This window comes from Wyeomyia smithii, chromosome 1 (assembly GCF_029784165.1).
Source record: "Wyeomyia smithii strain HCP4-BCI-WySm-NY-G18 chromosome 1, ASM2978416v1, whole genome shotgun sequence".
In the NCBI taxonomy this organism is placed as follows: domain Eukaryota; kingdom Metazoa; phylum Arthropoda; class Insecta; order Diptera; family Culicidae; genus Wyeomyia; species Wyeomyia smithii.
The window spans coordinates 78,269,699-78,294,126 of record NC_073694.1 but is presented as its reverse complement, the minus strand read 5'-3'; the positions used below and the strand labels follow the sequence as shown (position 1 = coordinate 78,294,126).

Here is a 24,428-nt window from a genome sequence, read left to right as displayed (position 1 = left end):
AAATTCGATAGGGTCTTATGGGGCAACTAGATCTTTCATTTGCAATTCCATGGAAATCGGTCCAGCCATCTATGAGAAAATCGAGTGAGTTTGGGAGAGCGTTACATACATACACACACATACACACACATACACACACACATACACACACACATACAGAAAGTGTTCAGCTCGTCGAACTAAGTCGATTGATATACGAGATTCGACCCTTTGGAACACTTTTATACCTTTGGTTTTTTCAGTGATTGCTATACCTTTCTAGGAGAAAGGCAAACATGATCCCTTATTTTCGTTAGAGGATTTTAAGCTACCATACAGTGACTATACCCTTAATCGTAGCAACTGCGTGGAACGAACCGTCACAATCGGATAAGTGAAGCAAAATCCGACTTCATTGACAACGTAATATTTGTAAATTTATCGTTTGGATCTTTTTCTATACATTTTATTTAATTTTGGATTTGCCTTTCTCCTAGGTAGGATAGCAATCACTGAAAAACCAGAGGTAAAAGGTGGTCCCAGTGGCCGAATGTGATATACCACTTGACTCAGTTCGACGAACTGAGCATTTTTTGTATGTATGTATGTATGTGTGTGGAGCTTTTTTTTCTCACTCACTTTTCTCAGAGATGGCTGGACCGATTTCCATGAAATTAATTGCAAATGAAAGGTCTAGTTGCGCCATTGGTTGCTATTGTATTTCATTGAAATCGGATTGTAACTTTGTCCGTTGTTGATAAAAATGTGAAATCATATAATGAAAGTAAACATATTGACTTTCTCCTAACGATCACTGACTAATTAAAAGATAGAAAAGTGATCCAAATGGCCGAATGTCATATACTATTCGACTCAGTTCGACAAATCGAGCATTTTCTGCATGTATGCATGTATAGATGTACATGTGTGTGTGTGTGTGTGCGTGTGTGTGTGTGTGTGTGTGTGTGTGTGTGTGTGTGTGTGTGTGTGTGTGGTGTGTACGTGTGTATGTGCAACTTTTTTTCGCACTCACTTTTCTCAGAGATGGTCTGACCGATTCTTTCTATCTTGGTGTCAAATGAAGGGTCTATTTACCGCTTAGGTTGCTATTGAATTTCATTGTAATCAAACTTTCAGTTTTGGCGCTGCGGCAAAATGTGAAAATCGCTTTTTTATCTCAGAAGCTATGAACATAGTTGAATTCAAATTAATGGGCTTTAAAACCCTTAAACAATGGATTTTATAATGTTTAAACATGTAGTTTAAAAGTTATAGGAACAAATGCAACCCAGAGACTGTTTAAAACTATAGCTACGATCAGAATATGTGGCCTCAATATCATTTAAATTTGATATTGTACCATTTCAATGTTTGCGACCTTGCTCGGGATTGAAGTAGAAATTAAAAGTCATTTCTATCATTTCACGTTTTCTTTAGCACAAATATTAAGGCAAAACATACTATACCTAATTATTACTTTATATATAACATCAATATTCAAGTACCCAAAGAAGGGATATACCTTCATTGAATTGTATTTGACAATTTAAGGATGTTTTCCAGAAACCGGAAGCTGCAAATTCGGGTTACAAAGTGAAATATTGAGTTTACTCCCAGCTTGCGGGCCCGGAATGTTCCTAAAAACATTGGGTAATGTTTGTCCCTTCAAGGTTGTTTTCCGGAAATCGGAAGCTACTATGTATCTTGAAATTGAAAATGGTGTCCTAAGTTGATTTCTGGCCTCTGGGTGCAACGCTTCCGCAATACTCATAATTGATGATATTTGGTCATCTTAAGTCAGAAACTGAAAGTCGGCATCTTCGCCATTGTAATACCCGGATTCGGCAAAATTTGGCCATTTTAGGCTGTATTCCGGCAACCAGAAGTAGTCATCTGGATTTTCCGCGTGATGTATTCGAAACATATTTATTTCATGGTATTTGCATATGCATGTTTTAATGTATGCTCATATGTGTGTGAATGTTAGGTTTCTAATTTTCGGTATAGTTGCACTGTTGGCTATCAAAAATTCCTTATTTAGAGTGAAAAATGAAACCAGCAGAAATTTTCAAAGCGTATTTTTTCTTTTAAATCGTGTAAATCTATTTTAACATATAATAAGTTTGAATGAGAAAGGCTGGGTCTCACCGCTAAGTGGATTAATTTGGTTTTTTTTCTGCGAAATAGTACAATGCCATTAATCTAGGTTCATTTAGATGGTAAAATTTTAACATATATTTTATGTTGATCGAATAGCAATTTTGGTGAGTTATGATGGAACAAAAACTTTGCGTTCTTGGGCGCGCCCAAAATTACTCTGGCAAAAATATCGCCGAATATTTCAGTCGGTCGATTTTATGTTGATCGAATAGCAATTTTGGTGAGTTATGATGGAACAAAAACTTTGCGTTCTTGGGCGCGCCCAAAATTGCTCTGGCAAAAATATCGCCGAATATTTCGGACAAATTTGTGGTGCTGTTTTCTCTTAAGTTATTTCCTCGCTAGAAAACTAACCAGTCTTACTTGTCGTCTTCATATCTGTAAACTTGTATGCAAAAATGTTTTTGAAAAGAAATATTACAAATGCAGCGGACCTGAAACAATAATTTTCAACCGTTTAGCAAAAGCACCAAACGAAATCAATCAATTCACAGCCCCAATGATCCAATAATTCGCCCAAAAACTTAGATTAGACCCAGACGTTCCGCTTGAGATTAAACGAAAAATGATCAGTTAGGTTACTAGTATGTTATATACAAAACCATGCCTCCTTTTCGAGTTTTGAACCTAATAATATTTTGCCTTTCTCCTAGAAATTTATAGTAATCACTGTAAAAATTAAACGTATAAAAGTGCTGCAAAGGGTCGAAAGTTGTATATCACTCTACTCAGTTCGACGAGCTGAGCATTTTCTGTATGTGTGTGTGTAACGCTCTTCTAATCTTACTCGATTTTCTCAGAGATGGCTGGATCGATTTTCATGAAGTAATTTTCAATTGAGAGGTTTAGTTGCCCCATAAGACCCTATTAAATTTCATTGCAATCGGGTTTTTAGTTTAAAGGTTATGTATTAAAATGTAAAAATGACGTAACATCATTATCTCAGAAACTGCGCAACTGATTTGAACAAAATTGATTTTAAATGAATGAATGAGGTAGCCCACCTGAAAAACCCCTAATTTTCGAATTTTATAATGATTTGACATGTGGTTCAACAGTTATGGAATGAAACGTCTTCTAAAGACTATTTAATCTCACTCATGTTTCTAACAGATGGCTGGACCGATTTTCATAAAATCAGTGTCATATGGAAGGTCTAGTAGCCCCATAAGACCCTATTGATTTTGTTCGCATTCGGACTATTACTTTGCCTGTTATGTTTAAATATGTGAAATCCAACTATGAAAAGAAATATATTCCGAAAACTACTCACTTTTTTCAGAGATGGCTGGATCGATATTCACGAAATTATTTGCAAATGAAAGGTCAAGCTGCCTCATAACACCCTATTGAATTTTATTAAAATCGGACTTTGTCTGTAATGTATCAAAATGTGAAAATCACGAAACTTCATTATCTCAGAAACTACACAACCGATTTGAACAATATTGATATCAAATGTACGGGCTAGTTAAGAGTTGACTAATGAATTCCATAATTATTGGACATGTGGTTTAAAAGTTGAGAAAGGAAACGTGTTTCAATGACTTTTCAAATTCACTCGTTTTCCCAAAAATGGCAGGATTAATTTCAACAATCTTAAGGTCAAATGAAAGGTTTGGCTGTCCTATAGGTTGCCATTTCATTTGATGATAATCGGACTTCTATTTCAACCTTGCCTTGGTGGTGCTAAATTACGATTCGCAACTCGACCTTCTGTTTATTATACACAGGCTCCGCAGCCAATTGTTAAGTGTACAAGACAATTGCGGGGCTACCCGATCAGAAGAGCATAACTAAAAAATTACAAAATACTATCAACGCGAGATACAAATAACATATTTGATACAATTTTGTATTTTTCCATATAATTTTGATAACAAAATTGAATCTGACTGAGCTATTATAACAAAACCTAAAATGAATTAGGTCTGAAACAAGTCTAACTTCTTTTTCGTTTTTATCAAAACCTGTTGTTTCTAACAATGTTTGTTATTATACTGCTCTATATACTATTTTATTTTGTTAGAAAGCTGATACATTAGTAACAAATTTTGATATGTGTTTGATACTAGTAGAATCATTTCTGTTATAATTTCTGTTATTTTAACACCTAACGGGATCAAATTGAAAACACAGCCTGTAAGGTTTTTCCCGTAACAAACTAACAGCTTCTGTTACATTTTTGTTTTTTCTTTCTGATCGGGTAGCGCTACGATCCTACTGACACTAACAGTCTCTTCCGAGCCGAACCTTGAACCTACGACGACTGGCTTGCAAGGCCAGCACCGTACCTCGAGACCAGCTCTATTTCAACCGTTATGTATAAAACTGTAAAATCAACGAAAATCTATCATAATGAAGTATGGAGTTGACTTCCAGCCTCTGGGAACTATCGTTCCTTTGGTAATATTTGTCTTTTATGCTGTTTCCCGAAACCGGAAGCTACGAAACCGACTTTAACAAAATTGGTTTCAAATGAACGGGTTGTTCAAAAAACCTTTAACTTTTGAATTTCACAAAGGTTTCACAAAGATATGTGGTTCCAAAGTTATGGAAAGAAAACGTGTTCTGGAGACTATTTAATCTCACTCATGTTTCTCAGATATAGCTGCACCGATTTTCATGAAATCAGTGTCATATGGAAGGTCTAGTTGCCCCGTAGGACCCCATTGATTTTTTTCTCAATCGGACTATTACTTTGCCTGTTATGTTTAGAAATGTGAAATCCATTGAAATGGAAACGAAACATATTCCGAAGAATACTTCAGCTCACTCATTTTTCTCAGAGATGGCTGAACCGATTTCCACAAAATTAGTGTCAAATGAAAGGTCTAGGTGCCGCATAACACCCTATTGAATTTTATTGTAATCGGAGTGCAACTTCGTCTGTAATGTATCAAAATATGATAATCACGAAACTTCATTGTCTCAGAAACTACACAACCGATTGGAGCTATACTGATGTCAGATGAACGGGCTAGTTAAGGGTTAACTGATGAATTATAAAGATTGAACACGTTGTTTAAAAGTTGTGAAAAGAATGTCATATTTTAAATAGAAAAAATACGACTATAAATATTCGAATCTAAAATGTTATTTATTTGAATGATACATAATCGAGTCCAATCTAAATATGAGTAGTGTACTGTAGTTTCGATTATACCACGATCAAAATAATTTCACGTCATAAATTTCAAACATGTTTGTTTCATGTTATTTGCATATGTTAATGTATGTTATGTGTTTGAATATTATATTTTAAATGTTCGGTATAGTTCCACTGTTGGCTACCAAAAATTTGTTATTCAGACTGGAAAATAAATCCAGCAAATAATATTATCAACGGGTATTTTTTTCTGAAAACTTCAATTTTCAGAATTCGTGTAGATCTATTTCAACAGATAATAAGTTCAAATTAGAAAGGCTTGGTCTGACCGCTAGGTGGATAATGTTTGGGTTTTTTTCTCGACCATAATCCAGCCGGATATAAAAGTAATGCGGTATATCAAACTGCATCAAACTTCTGTCAAAATTATTCTATGTAAACGACACCACAGAGCGTGATGTTAAATTTATGAAAGATAGTAACCGTGTTGTAACACATAATGAAGACGAACATTAGTTTATACTGCGAGTTGTTGAGTCATATCGGGAAAAACATTCACCTCATTTAAAATCAGCAAACAAACACCGAAAGTTATAGATAATTTTAAACTTAAATTGGGTTAGTAACATTACTATTTTATAAAAAAAATACAAGTTTAAATGATTAGGTAAGATTCACTTATACCAAACTTATTTGATACCGCGTACAAATAATCTTCCAAATTGCGTAGAAATAATCTGCGTTATTATAAAACAATCGCGTTTAAAAAAAATGCATGAAAATAACCCGCGTAAAAAAAGACCCCAGTGTAATAAAAAGAATATTCGAGTGATTTGTGGGTCCATTTCGTTAAAGAAAACTCCGATCAACTTAAAATTTTTGTGGCCTATTGTAGAGGCCAAAAGGAAACTTTTTCTGCCCGGTGCTTATTAAGACCGATAGTTTCAAAACGGCCATATAAAATGCGACCACTCTAGGATCCACTTGAAGCTTGTTTTAAAATAATATATTTTTAAATATTATGTTTGATGGGTGCAGAATAGTCCAGAGGAGCTTTGTTATGTACCTACTTAATTGAGAAATTATATTATTCTGCGGACAGCCGGATAGTTATTCAGAAAAATTACAGCCGACTATGATCTATATAGGCAATCTCATCAAGTAAAATTCATATTTTAGACACAATAACAAATATAATCCTTCCAGCTAAGATTGTACAGTAGCTTTACCGAGCAAAGAAAGATATAATTTTGAGTCGCTCTCGTCTCACTCTGCACCACTGTGCTCAGATCAAAAGCTGTCAGCTCATCTTTGTCGTTCTTCGGGATCAGCTTATTCGTGCGCCTGTTCGAAAGCACGTGGCTCTTGACCGTTTTGTTAACAATAAAAGATCATATGCAGTATTGTAATTACGCTGATGATCTGCGTTGACAATGGATCTGTAATCTACTTACACATCCAAAGAGTAGTTCTATTGTTTACGTAGCGATTCTGACGAAAATTCGAATCACGGAAAGTGCATATACTGGCACCAAACACGGTCGCGGTTCATAGATATTGTAGATAGTACACGAGACTCGAAAAGCGCGTTCTATAGTTCTCCCCTTTACGCGGTAATGGATATAATGACCGGTGGATGATCGTGAATACGAACGTGTAAGTGACATAATAAAATATGTGACATGCAGTGATGAATAATTATATTTCCATACACATTTGTCTTTTTTATTTCGTACAATTGGGTGCCCGATTGATAAAACTCGAGGTAGCTCGAGGCTGCTGCTGCTGCTTCCGAGTGATGTGCGAGAGGAAGGCTTTACTGCTAAAAACGCTTACCTGTGGAAGGCATCGCTGTCAGAGATTTCAGTCATTTGTCGTTAGTCGGAGAATGAAGATTCGCTTCTTAGGTGCGCTGGGAACAAAACGCTACTATACAACAACAACTACTAATACTGCTGCTATTGCTTCCGGTGTGCGGCGATAGATGCAAAACAGCAGTGGCTGTTGCCAGTAGAGCTTCTAGAGAACCAGGTGCGGACGGATCTTTAGTGACAATCGGGGCGCGAAAGTTTCTTCTTGTACATACCCTTGATCGCGTGGCTCACCGTCTTGCTGTCAATTTGCGCTGGCTGCTGTTGGTGAGTGAATGGAAACTCGTTTGTACTATTCTGAAGCTTTAACATGGTGAAAAAAAGTCTGGGCACGGGTTGAACTCGAAATCATAAGTGCGTGTACATGTCGACGGTTGTTCCTAATGGTGTGACCTGTGAATTTGATTTGTCGAATTGATTGAAATTACAATATCCGTTGAGAAGAATGTTTTCGAAAGATTGCCATTAACTGTAGTTCAAATAACTAAGTCATGATTAATAATTTTGGCAAGTTTCAAACAGCATATCGTCGAAACACACACGCTGCGTTTCAATTGTCTGTAAAAAGATTGATTCACTTCTGATGCAAAACATAACGAATGAATGCTGGACTCAAAGAAGAGTCTTTTCAACACATATATTACCAATACCATTTTTTTTAAATTTTATTCTAAGAAAATCAATATTAGACTGCTTAACTTTTCGTAAGTCTACCATTTATTTATTTATTTATTTATTTGTTTCAGACCCTTTAACAATTGTCATTCGGGTCTGAGTTTACCATTTGAAGAAAGACAAAATATTAAATAAGGTACAAATCTGTGTGACTTATTACTGCGTGTCCTTCTTGTTAGATTGACACCTTTTGCACAAATCTTTAAAACTGTTTGTCAATCGGCTCTATTAACAATTTTATCACGAAATATACATTGTTTATCGCATCGCAATTTATGTTTTCATGCGATGGTTTGAATCGTGCTCTGGACTGTAAAATAGATACACCAGAGCTTTCCTTGAGTTTTAGCGAGCTCTACATGTAGCTTCCAATAACTTTCAATAACCGGTCCACTGAACCAGTACGTTCCGGTTAAGTTTAGCCTTTTATGCCTCTTGGGAATACGGTTATACAACCGCTTGAAAGCCCACATAAGAACGGAGATCTGATTAGGGTCCGAGCAGCGATTCGTTGACCTGGTGTATATAAGTTTTCACATTTAACGTACATGGCAGGTATGCGAAATGGGGAAAAGGGATTGCGACCGTTTAGTTTTTAGACCTCGTAATCTCGCGAAGTGCAGTGAACAATTAACTACAGTCATGATTTTCAATCTTAATTTAATATTAAGTTATTGGAACGTAACGATTTAAAGCGTTTGATTGTTGTTTTATACTGCGCTGAAGCCTAAAAGAGATGGACAACAGATCTCTGGTTGTTTATTTATGTTGCTTTGAATGTTTCATTTCTAAGGCGAAAATAGTATTGTCACAGTAAGTGTCCGAGAGCACAAGGATTTGTATAGATTGTCAGAAGTCACTGCTTTTGAATTTCTTTTTTTTTTAATTAGTGAAAAGAAAACAATTGTTTTTGTTATTATGTATTTGAATTTAATATTTACTAAGGATACTTTTTGATAGAATGTTGTAACAAGTTAATTAAAATGGTAGTTTTGACATACTTCACTAAAATAATTATTATTGTTAACGATACAATGTTTCAGGATTTTGAAGGAATAATTTCTTGGTAAATCATTTTAGGTTGTGAGAATCATCTGTAGGGGTAAGCGGGGTAAGACAGCCCCCTTAAGCAAGTCTGTTTATAGAAAAAAAAGTTGCGGCTGCAATTTCATTCTTTCTTCGCTAAGAGGTTCTTCTATTCAATACCCGCATTTAAAAAATAAGAACTGAAATATTTTTGTTTATTTTCCAGCTTTTTTTGAAATTTTAAAAATTTATTGAAAATGTGCAGATCTTTTTCATGCGGGGTAAGGCCGCCCACCAGCGGGGTAAGATCGCATACCATATTTTGGGGATAAACAATATTTTTAGGGCCGAAACGGTTGATTCTATCGGTATAGTGTCTCTGACAAAGATGTAGATGGTATTTTTTTTCTTTTTAAATAAAATATACACTGTGAAAAATCTGAAAAAAATTTTTTTTCTAAGTTTTAACTTCTTTTGTTTTCTGATTATTCAAGTTCAAATCAATGTTTAGGTAACTTTTTTGGTTTTCAAAATAAATAGATTTTCCAGAATTGGGGTTTTTCAAGATATTGAATTCATAATATACCTAATTTTAAGCTAAAAATTAAAACTCATTAAACCTATTTGTATGATTCTTTTGAAGACTTATTATGTATAGAAAAATACTAATAATTATTATTTCTTTTATTTATATTTTCAATTTTATATGTTTTTTTTTAAGAACAAAATTACTAACGACTCTATACACCAAATAAACCGTAAAAAAAAATTCTCCCAAAAATTGAGCTATTAATATTTCTATTACTCCATGATCCAACAACCATAAAATTTTAGCTTACCTTTTGTAGATTTTACAGGCAAAAATATGTTTTTTTCAAAAAAATTTGAAAAAAATATATTTTTAATTCTATTTCTATATTTTTTCTTTAAATTTTTTTAGAGTGTGTACTTTTTTCGAAAGTAAAAAACTACTATTTTCAATTCTGCCGGAGACGTCATACCTATCAAACACACCGTCCTGGCTCTAAAATTATTTTGGTTCATTAACACCATTTTCACACAGGTTTACTTTTTTCAAAAATATGTCTTGTTAAAATATATTACTAGAAAAGCTTAAACCAAATCGAAAATGGTCGATTATCATCGATGTCTTATGTGGCTTGAAGTTGCTTTACTGATCCTGTAAATATTCCCTTTGTAGTGTCGAGGCATTTGGGTCTTGAAGTAAAACAACAAGCAGTTGGATTCGTTGCAGTTTTACCCCTTGTATAGTGGGCGACTTTACCCCCAGTGGAACATTTTCATATTTGACCGAAAAAGTAGTCAAAATTACAAGATTGCTCACGGCCTTCGATATTTCCGAAAGAAGATAGATTCAGGCAAGCGATTAAACGTATATTCACGAACAAAACAATAGATTTTTAGACTGAAAAACCTTAAGTCCTGTTGCCGCGAAACAATAGCGTTGCCAGCTGAAAGGTTGTTTTTGATTATTTCTGCGACCGTTCGTGCACTATCAAAACAGAAAAACGTGCAAAATGTTATGTAATTATACTGTAATAGACACGTTAAAGAAATTTTTCAATTATTTTATAACTTGGTAGTAAAACTACGGTGGGCGGTCTTACCCCGCAGGGCGGTCTTACCCTGTTTACCCCTACTAAGAAACTGTTGGTAAGTTCCTATTCACAACATAATACATAGTTTTGCAAATGCTTTTATAGTCAGTGCTGTTTGGTTGATGTGGAGTTTTTAAACAGCCTGTTACTCTTTGCTGTTTGCATGCGAAACGAATCTGATTTCACGGTAGAGTCAAGTTGCTCGAAAAAAAAATCTAATAAAGTGCAGACTAAAATCACACACCTGAAGATGTCGAATGCTCTATTGGCCCATTAAGAGAGAATAGATTTTTGGTGCTTACTTTTGGAATTTCACTGCTATGAAACAGCTACTGAGAATGTTTCAAAGATATGAGCTCGTCCAAAATTAATGATTTTTATTCATGAAAATATTGAATAGTTAGTTTAACATTTGATTCATTTTGCAAAATAAGAGTCGAATGAAAATTGTGCTATGAAGTTTACGCACAACATGAGAAATACTGACATATGAAATTGTCATGGTTTTTCCGCTGGTTTTACAGGTCATGTAATTTGATTTTCAGATTGCTGTTATTGGGCGCTTTCCTCTTTAAATATTCGCCATAGAATAACTTAGTCAATATTATGAAAGCATATCGTCACTGTTGGGTGGATGACGGCTTGAGTATGACTATTGTATTTGAAATCCTCTTTTTGTCGTGTGTTTGGTTTCCGGCATGAAACAAAATTACAATGACAGAATGCAAAAACTGTAACGATTCACAAAATAATGGAGCAAACATGCTCGGTGAAGATTTTGGCTACAGTGCATATCGATTACTCGTTTTAGTTGTAGTGCAAGAAGCCGCTCTATGGCATTTTAAGTTTTGTCTAGATTGAAATTGAGGTAAGAAAGCGTTTATTGAAATAGGAGAATATAAACAAAAAATAGTAGCTTTCCGCTAGAGTTTTCAAATAAACAAGTAAAACGCTATCGGTCAAGTTGTCAGATTGACGGTATTCGAATGCTCGGGGGGAGTGCGTAAATTGTTTCGATTAATTCGGTTAAAGCTTCTACATGTGTAAGTGCATTTTAGTATGAACAGCACATTAGTGTCAACAGACAGAATGCAACAGTAGAACTGACTGCCGACATTAAATTTCATACTCGTCGCTCGAAGTTCGCTATCACGGCGGCCTACTCATTATGGCCAAAGTAAATCGTTTCGATAATTGTTAATTATTTCAGTTATGGATGTGGACTTAAAACAGTTCCCTCCAAACAGCCAACCGAAGTTACACTGCCGATTTCGGTATTCATATTTGATGGGCAGAATAATTGAAAATATAAAGCAGGATGGTTTTATTAAACGCAGACAAGTTGAATGTATTTTTCATTTGAATATTTAACAGTTTTGCTGTTTTTCCGTATAGCTCATATAGGTGGCAACTATCAAAAATATTTTCCTATCGTAATTTAGTTAGATATATTTTCAATGTATAAGAACAAAATATGATTTTAAATGCATTCCTTTTTGATTTATCAGGGTTCAAAGATTTTCTGTAATTATTTTGGTACTAGGTAAATTCAAAAAGGTGTTCAAACAACTGATGTTGCAGATTCACACACTAACATGGAGCCTCCTAGTTTAGGTGCCTTTCAATTTTTACAGTTATTCACCCTGGCTACGATCATCACAACAGTGTACACAGCAACTCCGGCAACACGAAACATGATCGAAACATTCCGTTTCTGAGGCAACTCACAAAATGCACCCAGCGTTTCGCGGATCTGTGCATAACTATATGTCCAGTAGTATCCAGTTGTCGGCAGTTTCAATCAAGTTCATTCTACTTACAGTCTGTATCAACTGCTATTTTCGAGCGTAAAACCCCGCATCAGCAGAGCCTGCTGCTGCTGCCAAGTAATCCGTTCGCCGGGCAAACTCTATTCGTATTTCTTATTCCATGCATGTCCAACACTGAATAAGGTTTCGCTTTCTCGCGTTTTGTTTTGATATCTATTTTTTACCTAACCTTCAGTTCCTACTCTATGTGAATAACCCATTATTTTGTTTGTTTTTTTTTTTTTTTGTTGAAGCCACATATATATTTCACTATGAAACATCCATGAACAGTCATGAACCATAAATAAGAATATTTCAAATTGCTCAAATTTTTGGGACGACTCTATGAATAACCTTTATTGTCACATGGTTGTATCAGCTGTATCAATAAAGCTGTTATATACAAAATTTAATGACTTGTTCTACCTTCCTCAAAAAAAATCGTGTGAATGTCTTCCGGTTGCGTGGTAAATAAGCTTTTGATGATTTCTGTCGATTTTCAAGAAAACGCATTTTTTCGCTTGTCCATTCCACTTTTCAACTAGTGATTACTTCGTAGGTAAAAACAAGTGAATGCAAAGAGCTTGCTTTATTTTTATTTTACATCAGAATAAATATATTTCGATTTACCGAAACGAAATTGATATTTTCACGGAAATTATTTTCAAAAAAACATTTTTTACTACTTTAATCACATCTCGAACAAATTTACAATGTTTGATATACATTACTATCAAGTATTTCTGCTATTTTGTAGATAGAACTTACAACTTACCTTGGTCATTAGTTTTATTTGTTTTTGTACCTTTAGGAAATTGAACTTGAGATCTGTTATTGCCAATATTAAAGAGTACAGACTGTTATCGTATGTTAAAATCCCCGTTTAAAAAAGACTGTTGATGTCAGTGTGGTTAGTGGACTAGCGGCCCTGATAACCTTGCTTTTCAACTTATAGATTTTGTTGGGTCGAAGTGTTTTCCCGAATAAAAACGAGTTTCTTGTATCTGTATGGTACTAATACTGTGCAGTGGTTTCACCGCGCCTACCATATTATTTAATGACCACAATAATATTACAGCGAACTAAAAGATATATTTATCAGATTTTTTCATTGGATAATGATGAACGAGTACGCAATCAGTATCTTTTAAGTTTACTGCTGCGAATATAGTATCCCCATTTTTACAGAAAACTAAACTATTACGAGCATCGTTCCACAGCCATAATCATGCTTCCTCTTATCTATTTTGTTACCCTTGCTCCATTCAAGGGTAAATTTTCGATTATTTTGCATTCAACCTTTACTTTCGTGATATTTTTACTCTAGTCCTAAATATTACTCTTATCAAACAATGAGATGATATCTTCGTTTCCTCAAGCTTCCGTGCACTGAATAAATTTGTCTTCTAACGGTAGGTGGAAGCTTATCTATCACTAGACATCTTTATGGTGTTTATCAGAGTACTATCTATATCAAAAAATGACTTGAAATCTAATTAAATATTTTGTCGCCTTTCAAAGTACCGAATCATGTGCATAGTAGCTTGTAGATTGGTCATTTTCAATTATATTTTCTGGTAATTCTGCAATTTGTCATTTTTTGATGATGTTGGCATGTTCATGACATAGAAATAATTGTTCTTTCTTACAAGAGTTTACACGTGAGTTTGAAGGAATGTGTTATCATTATGAGTGACAGACATCGAATTGGGATTGTGTAGAGCTGATGCCCTACAATGAATCATAGCAAAAGATGACTGATGATCATAGCAAAAGATGGATGTTAAATCTATTTGTATAAGCAACAAACATCGATCAAACCCGGAACAACAGTCTATTTTCGAACAGAATGGAAACCCATCGTGTCTGTTTATTGGCATTACCAGTAACAATTTATGAACAATAAAAAATATCCAATTTTTGCTCTATCTTCTTGAAAAGCTTTGTGTAACATTTTCAAAACTTCATCCTATTTTAAAATTTTATTTTCAAAATGTTACATATATTTTTGTAAAAGTATAAGAAAAGTGTGAAAGCTGGGAAAAAGTAATGAATAAAACCGCAAAAATGGAAGCACGAGCTTTCCATTTATCGGTTCCGTTCGTAGGTGTGATCTGGCGTCTGGGAACAAAAGCGGCGAAGAACCCAATATAAAAGTTATAAACGGGTGTTAGAAAATGTTAGAATACATGAGCTGTTTCTTCTGAACAAATTTTACCAGGCTACATTTTTCATTTTGAAGAAACTTAAGGTAAACATTGAAACAAAGGCTTGAATGAGGAAAGCATTTTTATTTTCGTTCAAAATTTATTTATAAATCCCAGAATTTTATAATACTTTCTAACACGTTTAATTAAGTTTAAAAACTTTTGCATTTTGACTTTTTTTATTTTCATGGACATTACTTGCTTTGAAAAAATTATAACTTCTAATTCATATACTTTGGGATTTAATTTAACATAAAATTTGCTGAAAAATTTTCTCAGTTTTTAGCAAGTATACAATTTGTGAAAAAATCATAATGTAGGAAAACTGAAACGAAATACTGGAAAATTATTCCTGGAGAGGTGACAGTTTTTATATTTATATCTCTTAGTGGTAGTAATTTTTCAAACGGACGTTTTCCTTGCTTTAGAATTATGACCAGAATGTATTTTACAATAAACGACTTATGAGTTATGTGTTATTATTTTTTGTAATAGTGGTTTTAACCCTTAGGGTCATCCGCCATTCTGTATTATTATTTCTACAACGATTAGTTATAGATATCAGTTTTTGTTTATCTAATAATTTGTTCAGGTTTTTCCAAAAAAATGTTAGCAATGGTTTTTCGAAATTCTATTTTCGTTCATAAATCGATATACCAGTAGGGTAAACAGACATGTCGCATTTGTAAGAGAGCGCCGCCTGTAACAATTAGGGTGGATGGTTATCAGTCCATAATTTTCACTATGATTTGTTTCACTCTGGAAATTAAATCGAACCTTCAGAATTCATGAAAGTTATATACGGTCTGCAACTGCTCTGGAACTATCTGTTCCGAAAAAAAAAGCGGATCAGTCTTAAATTGACCACGAATGCAGTTAAAAATTGCTCAGCTTTACCAAATTATATATTAGAGAATTTAAACACACATATAAACTTCAGCTGCACTCAGATAACCCATTCCGCGCGGTTATGGTAACGCGATACCATATGGTAACTATCACCAGGCATCTAAAATTGGATTACAATTTAATAACTGTACTTGAAATTTTGAACTATGAAACCGTTGAGTGCGGTTAAAAAACATAACAATCTTTTAAATATGCATCACAGTTTGTGCCAATTGTGCATATTGTTCATGAGTAATAAAGGGTCATTTTTCGACATGAAAACTGATTTCAATCCGCTTGAAGAGGGTTAATGTGGCATAATTTTCAAGCCTAAATGGGCAATCGCTCTTATAAGTTACAAAAACCAAAAAAAAAAAAATGTTGATTAAATTGTGCTTAAGATTGTGTATTACCTTTTATAACGCACCTTAGTCGCATTACATTTCAAACAAGCTAATTTCAACTGTGTTAGGTATCTTTGTAAGTTACACAAGCTCAGGTAGTATTGAACAATTTCACCATCGAAGCCTCTTCAATCAGTATATGCAAATAATCCTTTGAATTTATAAATATATGTGCTTTGGCTATTAGGATGAAATGTACACCGGTTATGAAATGAACGCATGAGCCATTAGCCAACTTTTTCATAATTTTGACGCAACAAAATGTTGATTTCATGTAAACAAAATGTAACATTGAGACTTTTTGAGGCTTATCGAACTAAATCAGCAATCGAAAGTTTTAGGGATGTTCTGCAGTTGGTATCATAAGAGAATCACAATGTGTTTACGAATATTGGGCATTCATGTAATCGAAATAGTTGTTAGTTTTCCAGAATTATTGCCTCAGTGGGCAACAAATAAACCAAATAAATACCTACAAAATAAAAATAGACGCGATCGTGTCAATTGAATGTGAATCGTTTCTTCATTGGATATAATAATCGCTAATCAGTTACATACAATGGATAATCTATGTGCGCCCACAATAATGGTGTAAAACATATGGAAATGAGTAATGAAGCAACTGTTTATTCATTAGAGACAGTTGGTGCTTACCTTGGGGCCGTATCACTGACCTAGTACATAGTAACGAACCTTGCGTAGCGTAGTAGCACCAGCCAGCCAGTCAGTCATCCGAGTAACAACCGCCTGATTTATGATGCTCTTAGGAATCACCATCGGCGTCACTTGTACGTGCGTATAGATATCGACATCACACGAGTTCGCTTGCGTTCAAGAACGAGAAGAAGATATTTATCGACATCCGATATGGCTTCACGAGTAACGGCTACTAAGATCAGGGGTGTTTGGTTTTGCTTGGTTCGGTCATTGTGACTCGTAACAGCGGTAGAAGTCGTGATTTATACAAGTTTCGCTATACTTGTAATTTTAATGAACCATTCCAACTCGACGCCATCAGACCGGTGGTGCCCAATACAAGTGTTCACTGTGGCAACAGCCTACTTTGGTAAACAAGGCGCGTGGAAATTTTTCGCAAAAACGTGATGGCGATAGACAAGGTCGAAGATGAAAGACCTACATGCTGACTGGCGGTGAATCGTACAGATCGGACATCGGAAATACAGCCAAAGTACTTCTACAAACCGGTTTATATGGCCATATCATCGGTGCATAATCTTTCTCTTCTGTTAATATGCGATCTACTGGCGTTTCCGTATTGTTTTGGTCATTCATTTCATAGCTCATCAAACTGACGTGGAAGGGATTTCTTGCCGCTTACCGAACTCAAAGCTTCGGTGTCCGTTGGCTAGAGCAAACGTGTTGTTGGTTCATTTGCAGCAGACACGGGTCGGGCTGGACACACTATCGGCTGATTCGGTGCAGTGATCGAGTGATTTGGCATTCCGGTGATGCATTCAACCAATTACCGTTTCATTGGCAAATGTCCGCGTGAGACGGTTTGTGATCCTAGCCAGCTGGACGGATTTTCCTGTCGGTAGTAGGAATTGTGATAAATTGTGATTTGTGATTTGTTGTAACACCCTGCGATCACGCACAGGATCCGCGAAACCTGCGCTGGTGTGATGTGAATGTTGCACGACTAATTAATTTCGCACGCTGCCTGCATGTGGAGAGCTGTTGGTTTGTGACTGCGATATCACGAGTTTTGTGGTTCGCGATTTGTATGTAAATCGTTGACCATCGGTGAGTGTGACTGGGATTTCAAATCAAAAAGAACTTACTCAATGCTACTTGTGAAATAGGAAAGAACTTTATCATTGAAGAACAATTTAATACACACTTTCCAAAAGATAAACTCCAGCGTCGAAAATTACAGACTTTTATTAGAAATGTGTAACGCGAAGAAAATTTTCAGTTATTGACATTTTTTTCCTGTTGGGTCATTGACATTTAATTTGTGATATCTACAAATACCGAATGCATCAGAACACATTGCCAACCTTTTGCCGTTTCGAAACAATGTCATGTTTTATATGATAGCCAACACAAACAATATTTTTTTGAATGAATATAACTTTACATGGATTCTTATATCACGGTTTTCTGGAGAACCTTATACGGAATGAGCTCTACGATAGACATTCGCGAAGTCTGTGTACAATAGACAGTAGGTCAAGTTCTGAATCGGAGTGTAGCAGCAAGGCTTTGCTTTTTTGTCGCAGAAGAATCTATCTGTAAAACACCTGTTGTGAAACGAGTTACACCTCAATCCTACAAAACCAAAATATGTTCGAAGAAGATTTTGTTCTCACGTGCGACGTTTCTGACAACAGATTTTTTTTTTGAAAAATGACAACTTTTTAATTGAGTTTCAATTTCTCCGAGAGATGTGATATTTGTTTATACTTGTTAGACATTTCGAAATGTTTGGAAAACACATGTAGTGTATTTTTTACAGTTCAAAATTATATGCTTCTGCCGCAAATTAAAATATTCACCTTGCGAAGAAATAAACACTTAGTACACAATCTAGAATGATTCAGCAGTTTTACCTAAAACAAACAAAAAATACTCAGTAAAATAGTTTACCAGTTGACAAATCCTAATTTACTATTCTCATAGAAATCTAAAAGTCTTTCGGTTTAGGCTAGCTGTATTAAGATGCTGTACCTTTCCTAATATTCTATTAGATTCTTTTTCATCATATTTGAATTGATAACTTGAAAGTTTTTAATTACACTGGGGTCGTTTTTACGCGGTTGATTGTACCTCGTTGAAAAAATCGCGTCAAAAATTTCCATTCTTAAATAAATCCGATTATAAATAATAATACGTAAGTAAATACTTACTTTACTTTTATGACGACTGATCGTTGAGATCCTGTGCCGAATCCAGAATACGCTTCCGCAAAACTCGGTCTTGGGCTGCTCCTCTTCAGTCTCTCCTTACAGTCGCTGCTCAGGCATCCTCGTCGACAGCACACATCCAGCGCGTGCGATGTCTGCCTCGAAGTCGTCGGCCTCTACCGAGTTCCCTGCTAAATATTATCTTGCCGTCGCTCATCCGCCATCCGTGCTACGTGGCCAGCCCACTGTAACCTGCCGTCAGTTTGTCAATATTAGCGTGTCCTGCAGAGCGCAAATTTCGTAGGATTTGTAGGCTACGAGACCTAAGCTGGCTACACCTCGTCGTCACGTGTCACGAGAGTATCAAGAAAAACAAATTCGTCGACCACTTCGAACGTATCCCCATCTCTACCGCAGCACCAACAGCCGCAGAACCACCATGCTCTCTGCCAGTCACCATGTATTTCGTTTTTGCAGTCTTTCTGGTGAGTCCGAGTCTAGCAGCTTCCGTTTGAGAGCCTTAAAAGCCCCCTCAACTGCTCTACTTCTCCAACAACTGACGCGTCATACGATTAGCTGCTACTAACGTGTTGGCGTAGACCCGGTTCTGCTCTTCCTCTAGACACTCAGCTTCAAACCACCCACTACGCGTGGTTCCCGTTAGGGTGCTTATCACTTCTCGCGCTGTTTCGCTGACCGCATCATGGATGTGCTTCCGCTGCTTGTACAAGTCCATTTCAGCTGGTTTACCGCGGTCTATCAATTCTTTGCCGATCCCGATTTAAATACGGGGGACAGCCGGGCGGTTTTATCGTTTGTCAGCGCGGGCCCGTTGATGATTGAAAAATCTACCCGTGATCCTCAATACGCATAGACGGTCATTAATACGCCTCCACCTAATGACACGCTACATTCGGTTTCCGGGTAGCACGAAACCGACACCCCGTTCCGCTCTGTCACCGCCAGAGTTGCCAATAAAATTTTTAATTGAACTGGAAGAATGCTTTTTTTTTTTTTTTTTATTAATTTAAGACACTTTACATGGAAGAATGCTGAAGAAAAAACTGGAAAAAAAAACTAGTTTCCAAATAAATTTGCAAAATACCTAAAAAATAAATTGTCCGAGAGCTTTTCTGTGATGGTTTTTGAATCCAAAATAAGTTTTAAATAGGGAAACTTCGGGATTACTTTTTGTTGAAATTGTAGACTGCAAAAAAAGCAAAGCCTTGGTGCTACATTCCGAATCAGAACTTGACCTTCTGTTTATTATACACAGACTTCGCAGCCAACTGTTGGATGTACAGGACAATTGCGGGGCTAGCGCTACGATAATAATGACACTAACAGTCTCTCCCGAGCCGAGACTCGAACCTACGACGACTGGCTTGTTAGGCCAGCATCGTACCTCGAGACCAACTGGAAGGTTTGAAATTGTAGACTGAAAAACTTCATTTACAGCATCAAAATTACAAATTGCGCAACCAGCTCATCGCAAAATCAAGAGAATGATGCTTTATTCATTTATTTTAACTTTGAACAAAAGAACGGGTGCAACGTTTTCTTACGTTACATCTGTGAAGTTTAAATTTCAATTATCTCTGAGATCGCTATCCCTAGGTATCTAATTATTCGAACAATTTTTAACTGCTACGCCACCGAAATAAATTTGGAGAATGTCGCCTTGATATAATATCTATGAGACGGATTGTTTTTATTTTTATATAACATTAACCCATCATTGCACTTAATTTTTTTTCTTCAAGATCTGATAAAACCAATTTGTTAGGTTTAGATAAAAGCTAAGATTACTTGCCTTTTTCATCTCAACCATGCAATACGATTTTTATTTTGGCCGTGTTTCGTGCGAGCAGATACAATACTGAAAATACTGTTGAGAATTGCTACAATGACTCATCAATCCACAAAATTTACGTTCTAAAAATATTTCCAAACCAGTCGGAGCTTGTGTGTCCAGAAAATCTGGATAAAACTGGCAGATAAACAAAAAAACTGGAAGATTTTGGGAATAAACTGTTTGACTGGATCACTTGAAAAAAACTGGAAGAATCCAGTTTAAACTGGAACATTGGCAACTCTGGTCACCGCCACTGTAGGAGATGTAGTACTTGAAAGAAATGCCCGCGATCTGATCAACCTAGTGAACCTATATATTAGAGAAATGTCAAGACACTCACCGTTAAGGCAACTGTCAACATCAAAACGGATAACGGCAATGTTAAATTATACCGCTCGCCCGTTTTGATGTTGACAGTTGCCTTAACGGTGAGTGTCTCGGCGTCTCTCTGGTGTATAGGCTGACTAGATCAACCGGAGTTCACGTTCTCCGGTTTTAGGCCAACGCACCTCTTGTATGGCTGCATCTCCACTTTTGCTTTCCGTAGCTCTCTGGCCGCGCGTGCCGGTTCGAGCAAATTCCTAACATTCAAAGTGCCAAGTTTCCAATCGTTGTCCTTTTTCGTTTGCCTAGGTCTATACCAGTTGTTCCGATTCCTATCATTTTCTGGATTGTTCGTACGCTTATCACTTCTCGCGCTGTTTCGCTGACCGCATCATGGATGTGCTTCCGCTGCTTGTACAAGTCCATTTCAGCTGGTTTACCGCGGTCTATCAATTCTTTGCCGATCCCGATTTAAATACGGGGGACAGCCGGGCGGTTTTATCGTTTGTCAGCGCGGGCCCGTTGATGATTGAAAAATCTACCCGTGATCCTCAATACGCATAGACGGTCATTAATACGCCTCCACCTAATGACACGCTACATTCGGTTTCCGGGTAGCACGAAACCGACACCCCGTTCCGCTCTGTCACCGCCAGAGTTGCCAATAAAATTTTTAATTGAACTGGAAGAATGCTTTTTTTTTTTTTTATTATTAATTTAAGACACTTTACATGGAAGAATGCTGAAGAAAAAACTGGAAAAAAAACTAGTTTCCAAATAAATTTGCAAAATACCTAAAAAATAAATTGTCCGAGAGCTTTTCTGTGATGGTTTTTGAATCCAAAATAAGTTTTAAATAGGGAAACTTCGGGATTACTTTTTGTTGAAATTGTAGACTGCAAAAAAAGCAAAGCCTTGGTGCTACATTCCGAATCAGAACTTGACCTTCTGTTTATTATACACAGACTTCGCAGCCAACTGTTGGATGTACAGGACAATTGCGGGGCTAGCGCTACGATAATAATGACACTAACAGTCTCTCCCGAGCCGAGACTCGAACCTACGACGACTGGCTTGTTAGGCCAGCATCGTACCTCGAGACCAACTGGAAGGTTTGAAATTGTAGACTGAAAAACTTCATTTACAGCATCAAAATTACAAATTGCGCAACCAGCTCATCGCAAAATCAAGAGAATGATGCTTTATTCATTTATTTTAACTTTGAACAAAAGAACGGGTGCAACGTTTTCTTACGTTACATCTGTGAAGTTTAAATTTCAATTATCTCTGAGATCGCTATCCCTAGGTATCTAATTATTCGAACAATTTTTAACTGCTACGCCACCGAAATAAATTTGGAGAATGTCGCCTTGATATAATATCTATGAGACGGATTGTTTTTATTTTTATATAACATTAACCCATCATTGCACTTAATTTTTTTTCTTCAAGATCTGATAAAACCAATTTGTTAGGTTTAGATAAAAGCTAAGATTACTTGCCTTTTTCATCTCAACCATGCAATACGATTTTTATTTTGGCCGTGTTTCGTGCGAGCAGATACAATACTGAAAATACTGTTGAGAATTGCTACAATGACTCATCAATCCACAAAATTTACGTTCTAAAAATATTTCCAAACCAGTCGGAGCTTGTGTGTCCAGAAAATCTGGATAAAACTGGCAGATAAACAAAAAAACTGGAAGATTTTGGGAATAAACTGTTTGACTGGATCACTTGAAAAAAACTGGAAGAATCCAGTTTAAACTGGAACATTGGCAACTCTGGTCACCGCCACTGTAGGAGATGTAGTACTTGAAAGAAATGCCCGCGATCTGATCAACCTAGTGAACCTATATATTAGAGAAATGTCAAGACACTCACCGTTAAGGCAACTGTCAACATCAAAACGGATAACGGCAATGTTAAATTATACCGCTCGCCCGTTTTGATGTTGACAGTTGCCTTAACGGTGAGTGTCTCGGCGTCTCTCTGGTGTATAGGCTGACTAGATCAACCGGAGTTCACGTTCTCCGGTTTTAGGCCAACGCACCTCTTGTATGGCTGCATCTCCACTTTTGCTTTCCGTAGCTCTCTGGCCGCGCGTGCCGGTTCGAGCAAATTCCTAACATTCAAAGTGCCAAGTTTCCAATCGTTGTCCTTTTTCGTTTGCCTAGGTCTATACCAGTTGTTCCGATTCCTATCATTTTCTGGATTGTTCGTACACCCAACGCAAACGGGGAACATTTTATTACTTTAGGGCAATTTTTTATTACTTTATGTGTCTTATGACTGCGCATTATACACAAAAAGTAATAAACAAAAAGTAATAAAAATTATGACGGCCACACGCTTGTATGTGTTTCTGCAGGAGAACATACAGCCAAGCACCGCAATGCATGTGTTAGCAAGACTTCACTCGCTGCATTTGTATTGATGCAACGATCTGGTTCATTTTTGTCCCCTTCATCCACACAATCAGAATCTCAACCGTCAACCTCGAATGTCTAACTAGAAACACTTTCGTTTCGTCCCCCAGTGTTTACTTGAAATGGAAATATGTAATACTGTCTGACCAGAGTTGCCGAAATTGCGAATATTGTTCTGGATGGGTAGTTTTGTATTTTCAAACAGGTGCAAATGAGTTTCCATGAACCAATGAGTATGTGTTTTAGATAGCTTGCAAGAAAGCGAATGTTTTTGTTTTTCTCTAACGCAGTTTACAGATCGTGATGTTATTTCAAGACGCATTTCAAGTCTTTGAAATCATCAACGTTTGCATACTCTATGACGGGGAAAATGCTGCTTGGCAGCTCTTGTCATATTCTTTCTCTACTCCGTATGCATACAACTTAGCAACATATGCGACGGTGTGTGATTTTTTTTATATGTGAGATGGAAAGGGAGCAGTTTTCGACAGAAAAAATCTTGCATGTGGTTAAAACGACCGTTGTTAGAGAGTCGTACTCCCGTAACACGTGCTAAATATATGACAGTATGTGTTGTTACTTGACTGGGGAAGAATTTTATTGCCTATTAAGTAATAGGTTTGTTACCCAAAAGGCAATTTTTCGCTATTGCTTCTAAAGTAATGAGGAAAAGTTTTGCGTGTAGGATGTTTATTTCTAGCGACCGGGCTCCCGTCTTGAGTGTACTTGGCGAGACATTGTATTTCATAGCTCAGCCATCCGCTCCGTATCAGTCGCTGTTTGAGCCGCCCCTAACCTGGGGAACAGACGCTCAGGCAAGCTGCTCTCCAAGGAGAACAACTCTCCCTTCCTTGTTAGCATATGACCAAGTTCCCACTCTTCGATCTTTCCTTGGCTGCTCGTATCCCAGTCGTTACCACGTGGAGGCAGGGATAGAAGTAGCTGGGCATTATGCTATGGACCACACTGCAGTCTATTTTATGCCGACTAGTACGGGTACGCACTGCCCTGCCGTTTATCAACCACGTAAATAAATAATGGTTCCCGTGGTTCTGTGGTTAGCGATGTTAGTCGGCTAGCTCTTTCGAGCTAGAAATTTTCTCAACTCAGCGCTGGGGTACGGTGTATCGTTGTACTTATCCTACAAGTTGCAAAATGTGCTGGAAACTATATCGATAACGAATTTTCTCATTCTGTGCCGAACACG

The 24,428-nt window shown here is 36.5% G+C and overlaps 1 protein-coding gene across 2 annotated transcripts in view; it reads left to right on the top strand.

Moving 5' to 3' along the window:
- The first annotated feature begins 6,698 nt into the window (after positions 1-6,698).
- The window catches only part of LOC129717989 (UNC93-like protein), a 37,168-nt gene continuing 19,438 nt past the window's right edge, over positions 6,699-24,428 (top strand). The window contains exons 1-2 of one of the 2 annotated variants that reach the window (XM_055668348.1): positions 6,699-6,904; positions 7,018-7,386. The gene's annotated coding sequence lies outside the window, so the exon portion shown is untranslated. Of the gene's footprint in view, positions 6,905-7,017; positions 7,387-17,134; positions 17,511-24,428 lie in introns of those variants that run through there. The other variant, XM_055668349.1, reaches the window with a different exon arrangement.